Below are 13,230 nucleotides of genomic sequence, written 5' to 3' on the forward strand. Positions count from 1 at the left end.
TCATTAGACTCTGTGTTGACTCTAACTCTTTCTCCTTCAACGGTAAATATTACACTCAAACTTTCGGTGTCGCTATGGGTTCCCCTCTCTCCCCTGTTCTTGCTAATTTCTACATGGAATACTTCGAAACTGTTCTTCTTATTCTATTGATACTCGTCCCTCTCTCTGGCTTCGCTATGTTGATGACATTTTTGCTTTATGGCCTCATGACCTTAATCTTTTCCAGCCTTTCCTCGCCCTCTCTTAACAATCTGGCTCCTTCTATACATTTCAAAGTTGAGTGGGAATCTAATTCCCTCCTTCCTTTTCTTGATGTTCATGTTCACAGCTCTGCGTCTGGGTTCTCTTTCTCTGTCTACCGTAAACCCATGCATAGTGGCATGTACATTCACTTCTTTTCCTACCATCCTCCTTCTGTTAAGAAAAGTGTCCTCGTCTCTCTCTTCCTCCGCGCTCTACGCATCAGCGACCCTCAGTTTCTTGATTCTGAAATTGCCTTTATCTACAAATCATTCTCTCGCCTTAGTTATCCTTTGCATTTCATCAACTGTGCCTACTCTCAAGCTAAACGAAATTTCTTTCATCCTAAACCTGCTTCCAACACTAGTAGCACTGTACTATGCCTTCCCTTCATATCTGAACTCAAAACTTTTACCAATACCTTTCGTCCTCTTGACATTAAACTCGCCTTTCGACAAACTAACACACTTCGTAGCATTCTAGTTCACACTGCTCCTCCTGCTTCTAATGCTGCTGGTGTCTACTTTATTTCCTGTTCATCTTATCCTCTCCAATACTTTGGCGAAACTGGCCGTACACTGAATGACAGACTTGAAGAACACAAGAGAAGTGTTAAGTCTGCAGACACTAACAATGCTCTCTACTGCCATGTGAGGGATTCTAATCATCCCATTGATTGGTCTTCCTCCAAAATAATCTTTCCTGCCTCTACTCTACACAGACGCCGTCTTGTAGAATTGGCTCTGATACACAATGTACCCAACATGAACTTGAGTCCTGGCTTTGTTGCTGTGGACTCTTCCCTTTCACAGTATATACTCAATTTGAGTATATACTCAAAGTATATACTCAAATTAATATACTCAAAATACCCCCTCCCCTCTTCCTCACCCACCTCAGCCCTCCTCTTTCCCCCACGCCCCCCCATCTCCCCTATCCCCCAAAGCCTCTCCTCCCCCCATGCTCCCCAACCCTCCCTCTCCCTCTCACTCTCCCCCCCCAACCCTCCCCCTCTCACTCCCCCCTACCCTCCCCCTCCTACCCCCCCTACCCTCCTCCTCTCCCCCACCGCCCCCCTCTCCTCCACCCCCCCCAAGCCCTCCCTTCTCCACCAGTCTCCCCATGCCAGATCCCCCCAGCTCCCACTCACCCAGATCCCAAAGGTCCTCCCCCAGAAGAGAAGCAGAAGAGAGTCACTTTCAGGGTGATGTACTCGAACGTAGATGGGATCACAAGCAAGACAAGTGAACTAATGGAAAGAGCACAAGAAGTGAACCCAGATGTAATCGGACTCACTGAAACAAAACTCTGGAATCATAACGAATGCTGTGTTTCCCCAGGAGTACACAGTAATAAGGAAAGAGAGGGAAGGTAGGGGAGGAGGCGGAGTGGCCCTACTCATGAGAAAGGAATGGAGTTTTAAGGAGTTGGCCATCCCGGGCTGTGAGGAGTTCAGAGACTACATAGCAGGCACCATGACAATGGGAGGACCAAGAATAGTAGTAGCAGTAATATACAACCCCCCACCAAATGACAGAAGACCCAGTCACGAGTATGAAAACAACAACATGGCAGTTAACACTATAATTGAGAGGGCAGCCTCTGCTGCCTGTAGAAATAGATCCCACCTGCTCATCATGGGCAACTTCAATCACGGAAGGATTGACTGGGAGAACAAGGAACCGCATGAAGGCGAGGATACGTGGAGAGCCAAACTATTGGAGGTGGTGACAAGAAACTTTTTAACCCAGCATGTCAGAGAACCCACAAGGATGAGAGGCAATGACGAACCAGCGAGACTCGACATAGTCTTTACTCTGAACGACTCCGACATAAGAGAAATCAGTTTTGAGGACCCAGTAGGAATGAGCGACCACAGTGTACTGGTGTTTGAGTACCTGATTGAAGAAGGGTTATTGAACTCGAGGAGGGATACCGAAACCAAAAGGTTAGCATACCGAAAGGGAAACTATGAGGGGATAAGAAAATTCCTAACAGATATAGCGTGGGAAACAGCTCAGGGGAAAGACGGCCCAAGATATGATGGATTATATCACGCAGAAGTGCAAGGATGCAGCAAACAAGTTTGTCCCAGTCCAAAAGGAAAACAGAGAAATGAAGATGAGAAACCCATGGTTTAATCAGAGATGTAGGCTAGCTAAGCAGCAAAGTAAAAGGGCATGGAGAAACTATAGGAATAACAGGACACTGGAGAGCAGATAAAGATACCAGAATGCCAGGAATGAATATGTCAGGATGAGAAGAGAGGCAGAAAGACAATACGACAATGACATCGCAAGCAAGGCAAAGACTCAGCCTAAATTGTTGCATAGCCACATCAGGAAAAAAAAACAGTAAAGGAACAGGTTATGAAATTAAGGATAGGGGCGGAAGGATTCACTACAAATGACCAGGAAGTGTGTGAGGAACTGAATAAGAAATTCCAAGAGGTCTTCACCTTAGAGCAAGGAGAAATTCCAGAGATAAGAGAGGGAATAGCTAACCAGGAACCACTGGAAGAGTTTGAGATTATCAGCGGGAAAGTAAGGAAGTGTTTACTAGAGTTGGATGTGACAAAGGCTATAGGCCCAGATGGAATCTCTCCTTGGGTACTAAAGGAAGGAACAAAAGAACTATGCGTACCACTCTCCATAGTGTATAACAAATCACTGGCAACAGGGAAACTGCCAGATATTTGGAAAGCAGCTAACGTAGTCCCGATATACAAGAAAGGGGATAGACAGGAGGCACTGAACTACAGGCCAGTGTCCCTAACCTGCATACCATGTAAGCTGATGGAGAAGATTGTGCGAAAAAAGCTAGTGGAGCATCTGGAGCGAAGGAACTTTGTAACACAGCATCAACATGGGGTTCAGGGATGGCAGGTCCTGCCTCACAGGGTTACTTGAATTCTACGACCAGTCAACAATAATAAGGCAAGAAAGAGAAGGGTGGGCAGACTGCATATTTTTGGATTATCAGAAAGCCTTTGATACAGTGCCATACAAGAGGCTAGTGAGAAAGCTGGAGATGCAGGCTGGAGTGGAAGGGAAGGTACTCCATTGGATAAAGGACTACCTAAGCAACAGGAGACAACGAGTCTGTGTGAGGGGTGAGGTCTCAGATTGGCGAGACATTACGAGTGGAGTCCCACAGGGGTCAGTCCTTGGACCTATACTGTTTCTGATATATGTAAATGATCTCCCAGAGGGTATAGAGTCGTTCCTCTCTATATTTGCCGACGATGCAAAAATTATGAGGAGGATTGAAACTGAGGATGATAGTAGGAGGCTACAAGATGACCTAGACAGACTGAGTGAATGGTCCAACAAATGGCTGTTGAAGTTCAACCCGAGTAAATGCAAAATAATGAAACTAGGCAGTGGAAACAGGAGGCCAGACACAGGATACAGAATAGGAGGTGAAGTACTTAATGAAACAGACGGAGAGAAAGATCTAGGAGTTGATATCACACCAAACCTGTCTCCTGAAGCCCACATAAAGAGAATAACGTCTGCGGCCTATGCGAGGCTGGCTAACATCAGAACAGCTTTCAGGAACCTGAGTAAGGAATCATTCAGAATCTTGTACACCACAGATGTAAGATGAATCCTGGAGTATGCGGCCCCAGCATGGAGCCCGTACCTTGTCAAGCACAGGACGAAGCTGGAAAAAGTTCAGAGGTATGCTACTAGACTAGTTCCAGAACTAAGAGGTATGAGTTACGAGGAAAGGCTGCGGGAAATGCACCATACGACACTGGAAGAGAGAAGAGTAAGGGGAGACATGATCACAACCTACAAAATCCTCAGGGGAATCGACCGGGTAAACAAGGATGAACTATTCAACACTGGCGGGACGCGAACAAGGGGACACAGGTGGAAGCTGAGTACCCAAATGAGCCACAGAGATGTTAGAAGGAACTTTTTCAGTGTCAGAGTAGTTAACGGATGGAATACATTAGGTAGTGATGTGGTGGAGGCTGACTCCATACACAGTTTCAAATGTAGATATGACAGAGCCCAGTAGGCTCAGGAATCTGTACACCAGTTGATTGACAGTTGAGAGGCGGGACCAAAGAGCCAAAGCTTAACCCCCGCAATCACAAATAGGTGAGCGCGCACACACACACACACACACACACACACACACACACACACACACACACACACACACACACACACACACACACACACACACACACACACATACACACATACACACACACACAGAGCACAAGAAGTGAACCCAGTTGTAATCGGACTCACTGAAACAAAACTCTCTAAAATCATAACGAATACTGTGTTTCCCCAGGAGTACACAGTAATAATGAAAGAGAGGGAAGGTAGGGGGAGGAGGTGGAATGGCCCTGCTCATGAGAAAGGAATGGAGTTTTAAGAAGATGGCTATCCCTGGCTGGGAGGGTTTCAGAAACTACATAGCAGGCACCATGACAATGGGAGGACCAAGGATAGTAGTAGCAGTAATATACAACCCTCCACCAAATGACAGAAGACCCAGTCAAGAGTACGAAAACAACAACATGCCAGTTAACACTATAATTGAGAGGGCAACCTTTGCTGCCTGTAGAAATAGATCCCACCTGCTCATCATGGGGGAACTTCAATCACGGAAGGATTGATTGGGAGAACAAGGAACCGCATGGAGGCGAGGATACGTGGAGAGCCAAACTACTGGAGGTGGTGACTAGAAACTTCTTAACCCAGCATGTCAGAGAACCCACAAGGATGAGAGGAAATGACGAACCAGCGAGACTCGACCTGGTCTTCACCCTGAACGACTCTGACATAAGAGAAATCGGTTTTGAGGCCCCAGTAGGAATGAGCGACCACAGTGTATTGGTGTTTGAGTACCTGATTGAAGAAGGGTTATTGAACTCGAGGAGGGATACCGAAACCAAAAGGTTAGCATACCGAAAGGGAAACTATGAAGAGATAAGAAAATTCCTAACAGATATGGCATGGAAAACAGAGCTCAGGGAAAAGACGGCCCAAGATATGATGGACTACATCACGCAAAAGTGCAAGGACGCAGCAAAGAAGTTTGTCCCAGCACAAAAGGAAAAGAGTGAAATGAAGATGAGAAACCCATGGTTTAATCAGAGATATAGGCTAGCTAAGCAGCAAAGTAAAAGGGCATGGAGAAACTATAGGAATAACAGGACACTGGAGAGCAGAGAAAGATACCAGAATGCCAGGAATGAATATGTCAGGCAGTAAGAGAGGCAGAAAGACAATACGAAAATGACATCGCAAGCAAGGCAAAGACTAAGCCTAAATTGCTGCATAGCCACATCAGGAGAAAAACAACAGTAAAGGAACAGGTTATGAAATTAAGGATAGGGGCAGAAGGAACTACAGATGACAAGGAAGTGTGTGAGGAACTGAATAAGAAATTCCAAGAGGTCTTCACCTTAGAGCAAGGAGAAATCCCAGAGATAAGAGAGGGAATAGCTAACCAGGAACCACTGGAAGAGTTTGAGATTACGAGCGGGGAAGTAAGGAAGTGTTTACTAGAGTTGGATGTGACAAAGGCTATAGGCCCAGATGGAATCTCTCCTTGGGTACTAAAGGAAGGAACAAAAGAACTATGCGTACCACTCTCCATAGTGTATAACAAATCACTGGCAACAGGGAAACTGCCAGATATTTGGAAAGCAGCTAACGTAGTCCCGATATACAAGAAAGGGGATAGACAGGAGGCACTGAACTACAGGCCAGTGTCCCTAACCTGCATACCATGTAAGCTGATGGAGAAGATTGTGCGAAAAAAGCTAGTGGAGCATCTGGAGCGAAGGAACTTTGTAACACAGCATCAACATGGGGTTCAGGGATGGCAGGTCCTGCCTCACAGGGTTACTTGAATTCTACGACCAGTCAACAATAATAAGGCAAGAAAGAGAAGGGTGGGCAGACTGCATATTTTTGGATTATCAGAAAGCCTTTGATACAGTGCCATACAAGAGGCTAGTGAGAAAGCTGGAGATGCAGGCTGGAGTGGAAGGGAAGGTACTCCATTGGATAAAGGACTACCTAAGCAACAGGAGACAACGAGTCTGTGTGAGGGGTGAGGTCTCAGATTGGCGAGACATTACGAGTGGAGTCCCACAGGGGTCAGTCCTTGGACCTATACTGTTTCTGATATATGTAAATGATCTCCCAGAGGGTATAGAGTCGTTCCTCTCTATATTTGCCGACGATGCAAAAATTATGAGGAGGATTGAAACTGAGGATGATAGTAGGAGGCTACAAGATGACCTAGACAGACTGAGTGAATGGTCCAACAAATGGCTGTTGAAGTTCAACCCGAGTAAATGCAAAATAATGAAACTAGGCAGTGGAAACAGGAGGCCAGACACAGGATACAGAATAGGAGGTGAAGTACTTAATGAAACAGACGGAGAGAAAGATCTAGGAGTTGATATCACACCAAACCTGTCTCCTGAAGCCCACATAAAGAGAATAACGTCTGCGGCCTATGCGAGGCTGGCTAACATCAGAACAGCTTTCAGGAACCTGAGTAAGGAATCATTCAGAATCTTGTACACCACAGATGTAAGATGAATCCTGGAGTATGCGGCCCCAGCATGGAGCCCGTACCTTGTCAAGCACAGGACGAAGCTGGAAAAAGTTCAGAGGTATGCTACTAGACTAGTTCCAGAACTAAGAGGTATGAGTTACGAGGAAAGGCTGCGGGAAATGCACCATACGACACTGGAAGAGAGAAGAGTAAGGGGAGACATGATCACAACCTACAAAATCCTCAGGGGAATCGACCGGGTAAACAAGGATGAACTATTCAACACTGGCGGGACGCGAACAAGGGGACACAGGTGGAAGCTGAGTACCCAAATGAGCCACAGAGATGTTAGAAGGAACTTTTTCAGTGTCAGAGTAGTTAACGGATGGAATACATTAGGTAGTGATGTGGTGGAGGCTGACTCCATACACAGTTTCAAATGTAGATATGACAGAGCCCAGTAGGCTCAGGAATCTGTACACCAGTTGATTGACAGTTGAGAGGCGGGACCAAAGAGCCAAAGCTTAACCCCCGCAATCACAAATAGGTGAGCGCGCACACACACACACACACACACACACACACACACACACACACACACACACACACACACACACACACACACACACACACACACACACACACACACACACATACACACATACACACACACACAGAGCACAAGAAGTGAACCCAGTTGTAATCGGACTCACTGAAACAAAACTCTCTAAAATCATAACGAATACTGTGTTTCCCCAGGAGTACACAGTAATAATGAAAGAGAGGGAAGGTAGGGGGAGGAGGTGGAATGGCCCTGCTCATGAGAAAGGAATGGAGTTTTAAGAAGATGGCTATCCCTGGCTGGGAGGGTTTCAGAAACTACATAGCAGGCACCATGACAATGGGAGGACCAAGGATAGTAGTAGCAGTAATATACAACCCTCCACCAAATGACAGAAGACCCAGTCAAGAGTACGAAAACAACAACATGCCAGTTAACACTATAATTGAGAGGGCAACCTTTGCTGCCTGTAGAAATAGATCCCACCTGCTCATCATGGGGGAACTTCAATCACGGAAGGATTGATTGGGAGAACAAGGAACCGCATGGAGGCGAGGATACGTGGAGAGCCAAACTACTGGAGGTGGTGACTAGAAACTTCTTAACCCAGCATGTCAGAGAACCCACAAGGATGAGAGGAAATGACGAACCAGCGAGACTCGACCTGGTCTTCACCCTGAACGACTCTGACATAAGAGAAATCGGTTTTGAGGCCCCAGTAGGAATGAGCGACCACAGTGTATTGGTGTTTGAGTACCTGATTGAAGAAGGGTTATTGAACTCGAGGAGGGATACCGAAACCAAAAGGTTAGCATACCGAAAGGGAAACTATGAAGAGATAAGAAAATTCCTAACAGATATGGCATGGAAAACAGAGCTCAGGGAAAAGACGGCCCAAGATATGATGGACTACATCACGCAAAAGTGCAAGGACGCAGCAAAGAAGTTTGTCCCAGCACAAAAGGAAAAGAGTGAAATGAAGATGAGAAACCCATGGTTTAATCAGAGATATAGGCTAGCTAAGCAGCAAAGTAAAAGGGCATGGAGAAACTATAGGAATAACAGGACACTGGAGAGCAGAGAAAGATACCAGAATGCCAGGAATGAATATGTCAGGCAGTAAGAGAGGCAGAAAGACAATACGAAAATGACATCGCAAGCAAGGCAAAGACTAAGCCTAAATTGCTGCATAGCCACATCAGGAGAAAAACAACAGTAAAGGAACAGGTTATGAAATTAAGGATAGGGGCAGAAGGAACTACAGATGACAAGGAAGTGTGTGAGGAACTGAATAAGAAATTCCAAGAGGTCTTCACCTTAGAGCAAGGAGAAATCCCAGAGATAAGAGAGGGAATAGCTAACCAGGAACCACTGGAAGAGTTTGAGATTACGAGCGGGGAAGTAAGGAAGTGTTTACTAGAGTTGGATGTGACAAAGGCTATAGGCCCAGATGGAATCTCTCCTTGGGTACTAAAGGAAGGAACAAAAGAACTATGCGTACCACTCTCCATAGTGTATAACAAATCACTGGCAACAGGGAAACTGCCAGATATTTGGAAAGCAGCTAACGTAGTCCCGATATACAAGAAAGGGGATAGACAGGAGGCACTGAACTACAGGCCAGTGTCCCTAACCTGCATACCATGTAAGCTGATGGAGAAGATTGTGCGAAAAAAGCTAGTGGAGCATCTGGAGCGAAGGAACTTTGTAACACAGCATCAACATGGGGTTCAGGGATGGCAGGTCCTGCCTCACAGGGTTACTTGAATTCTACGACCAGTCAACAATAATAAGGCAAGAAAGAGAAGGGTGGGCAGACTGCATATTTTTGGATTATCAGAAAGCCTTTGATACAGTGCCATACAAGAGGCTAGTGAGAAAGCTGGAGATGCAGGCTGGAGTGGAAGGGAAGGTACTCCATTGGATAAAGGACTACCTAAGCAACAGGAGACAACGAGTCTGTGTGAGGGGTGAGGTCTCAGATTGGCGAGACATTACGAGTGGAGTCCCACAGGGGTCAGTCCTTGGACCTATACTGTTTCTGATATATGTAAATGATCTCCCAGAGGGTATAGAGTCGTTCCTCTCTATATTTGCCGACGATGCAAAAATTATGAGGAGGATTGAAACTGAGGATGATAGTAGGAGGCTACAAGATGACCTAGACAGACTGAGTGAATGGTCCAACAAATGGCTGTTGAAGTTCAACCCGAGTAAATGCAAAATAATGAAACTAGGCAGTGGAAACAGGAGGCCAGACACAGGATACAGAATAGGAGGTGAAGTACTTAATGAAACAGACGGAGAGAAAGATCTAGGAGTTGATATCACACCAAACCTGTCTCCTGAAGCCCACATAAAGAGAATAACGTCTGCGGCCTATGCGAGGCTGGCTAACATCAGAACAGCTTTCAGGAACCTGAGTAAGGAATCATTCAGAATCTTGTACACCACAGATGTAAGATGAATCCTGGAGTATGCGGCCCCAGCATGGAGCCCGTACCTTGTCAAGCACAGGACGAAGCTGGAAAAAGTTCAGAGGTATGCTACTAGACTAGTCCCAGAACTAAGAGGTATGAGTTACGAGGAAAGGCTGCGGGAAATGCACCATACGACACTGGAAGAGAGAAGAGTAAGGGGAGACATGATCACAACCTACAAAATCCTCAGGGGAATCGACCGGGTAAACAAGGATGAACTATTCAACACTGGCGGGACGCGAACAAGGGGACACAGGTGGAAGCTGAGTACCCAAATGAGCCACAGAGATGTTAGAAGGAACTTTTTCAGTGTCAGAGTAGTTAACGGATGGAATACATTAGGTAGTGATGTGGTGGAGGCTGACTCCATACACAGTTTCAAATGTAGATATGACAGAGCCCAGTAGGCTCAGGAATCTGTACACCAGTTGATTGACAGTTGAGAGGCGGGACCAAAGAGCCAAAGCTTAACCCCCGCAATCACAAATAGGTGAGTACAAATAGGTGAGCGCGCACACACACACACACACACACACACACACACACACACACACACACACACACACACACACACACACACACACACACACACACACACACATACACACATACACACACACACAGAGCACAAGAAGTGAACCCAGTTGTAATCGGACTCACTGAAACAAAACTCTCTAAAATCATAACGAATACTGTGTTTCCCCAGGAGTACACAGTAATAATGAAAGAGAGGGAAGGTAGGGGAGGAGGTGGAATGGCCCTGCTCATGAGAAAGGAATGGAGTTTTAAGAAGATGGCTATCCCTGGCTGGGAGGGTTTCAGAAACTACATAGCAGGCACCATGACAATGGGAGGACCAAGGATAGTAGTAGCAGTAATATTCAACCCTCCACCAAATGACAGAAGACCCAGTCAAGAGTACGAAAACAACAACATGCCAGTTAACACTATAATTGAGAGGGCAACCTTTGCTGCCTGTAGAAATAGATCCCACCTGCTCATCATGGGGGAACTTCAATCACGGAAGGATTGATTGGGAGAACAAGGAACCGCATGGAGGCGAGGATACGTGGAGAGCCAAACTACTGGAGGTGGTGACTAGAAACGTCTTAACCCAGCATGTCAGAGAACCCACAAGGATGAGAGGAAATGACGAACCAGCGAGACTCGACCTGGTCTTCACCCTGAACGACTCTGACATAAGAGAAATCGGTTTTGAGGCCCCAGTAGGAATGAGCGACCACAGTGTATTGGTGTTTGAGTACCTGATTGAAGAAGGGTTATTGAACTCGAGGAGGGATACCGAAACCAAAAGGTTAGCATACCGAAAGGGAAACTATGAAGAGATAAGAAAATTCCTAACAGATATGGCATGGAAAACAGAGCTCAGGGAAAAGACGGCCCAAGATATGATGGACTACATCACGCAAAAGTGCAAGGACGCAGCAAAGAAGTTTGTCCCAGCACAAAAGGAAAAGAGTGAAATGAAGATGAGAAACCCATGGTTTAATCAGAGATATAGGCTAGCTAAGCAGCAAAGTAAAAGGGCATGGAGAAACTATAGGAATAACAGGACACTGGAGAGCAGAGAAAGATACCAGAATGCCAGGAATGAATATGTCAGGCAGTAAGAGAGGCAGAAAGACAATACGAAAATGACATCGCAAGCAAGGCAAAGACTAAGCCTAAATTGCTGCATAGCCACATCAGGAGAAAAACAACAGTAAAGGAACAGGTTATGAAATTAAGGATAGGGGCAGAAGGAACTACAGATGACAAGGAAGTGTGTGAGGAACTGAATAAGAAATTCCAAGAGGTCTTCACCTTAGAGCAAGGAGAAATCCCAGAGATAAGAGAGGGAATAGCTAACCAGGAACCACTGGAAGAGTTTGAGATTACGAGCGGGGAAGTAAGGAAGTGTTTACTAGAGTTGGATGTGACAAAGGCTATAGGCCCAGATTTAATCTCCCCTTGGATACTAAAGGAAGGAGCAGAAGAACTGTGCCTACCACTCTCCATAGTGTATAACAAATCTCTGGCAAGAAAGGAACTGCCAGAAATTTGGAAAGCAGCTAACGTAGTCCCGATATACAAGAAAGGGGATAGACAGGAGGCACTGAATTACAGGCCAGTGTCCCTAACCTGCATACCATGCAAGCTGATGGAGAAGATTGTGCGAAGAAAGCTAGTGGAGCACCTGGAGCGAAAGAACTTTGTAACACAGCATCAACATGGAATCAGGGATGGCAGGTCCTGCCTCACAGGGTTACTTGAATTCTACGACCAGGCAACAAAAATAAGGCAAGAAAGAGAAGGGTAGGCAGACTGCATATTTTTGGATTGTCAGAAAGCCTTTGATACAGTGCCACACAAGAGGCTCGTGAAAAAGCTGGAGATGCAGGCTGGAGTGGAAGGGAAGGTACTCCATTGGATACAGGAGTACCTAAGCAACAGGAGACAACGAGTCTGTGTGAGGGGTGAGGTCTCAGATTGGCGAGACGTTACGAGTGGAGTCCTGCAGGGGTCAGTCCTTGGACCTATACTGTTTCTAATATATGTAAATTATCTCCCAGAGGGTATAGAATAGTTTCTCTCAATGTTTGCCGATGATGCAAAAATTATGAGGAAGATTGAAACTGAGGACGATAGTAGGAGGCTACAAGATGACCTAGACAGACTGAGTGAAAGGGCCAACAAATGGCTGTTGAAGTTCAACCCGAGTAAATGCAAAGTAATGAAACTAGGCAGTAGAAACAGGAGGCCAGACACAGGATACAGAATAGGAGATGAAGTACTTAATGAAACGGACAGAGAGAAAGATCTAGGAGTTGATATCTCACCAAACCTGTCTCCTGAAGCCCACATAAAAAGAATACGGTCTGCGGCATATGCGAGGCTGGCTAACATCAGAACAGCGTTCAGGAACCTGTGTAAGGAATCATTCAGAATCTTGTACACCACATATGTATGACCAATCCTGGAGTATGCAGCCCCAGCATGGAGCCAGTACCTTGTCAAGCACAAGATGAAGCTGGAAAAAGTCCAAAGTATGCCACTAGAATAGTCCCAGAACTAAGAGGCATGAGTTACGAGGAAAGGCTGCGGGAAGTGCACCTTACGACACTGGAAGACAGAAGAATAAGGGGAGACATGATCACAACCTACAAAATCCTCAGAGGAATCGACCGGGTAAACAAGGATAAACTATTCAACACTGGTGGGACGCGAACAAGGGGACACAGGTGGAAGCTGAGTACCCACATGAGCCACAGAGACGTTAGAAGAAACTTTTTCAGTGTCAGAGTAGTTAACGGATGGAATGCATTAGGCAGTGATGTGGTGGAGGCTGACTCCATACACAGTTTCAAATGTAGATATGATAGAGCCCAGTAGGCTTAGGAATCTGTA

This window comes from Procambarus clarkii, chromosome 55 (assembly GCF_040958095.1).
Source record: "Procambarus clarkii isolate CNS0578487 chromosome 55, FALCON_Pclarkii_2.0, whole genome shotgun sequence".
In the NCBI taxonomy this organism is placed as follows: Eukaryota; Metazoa; Arthropoda; class Malacostraca; order Decapoda; family Cambaridae; genus Procambarus; species Procambarus clarkii.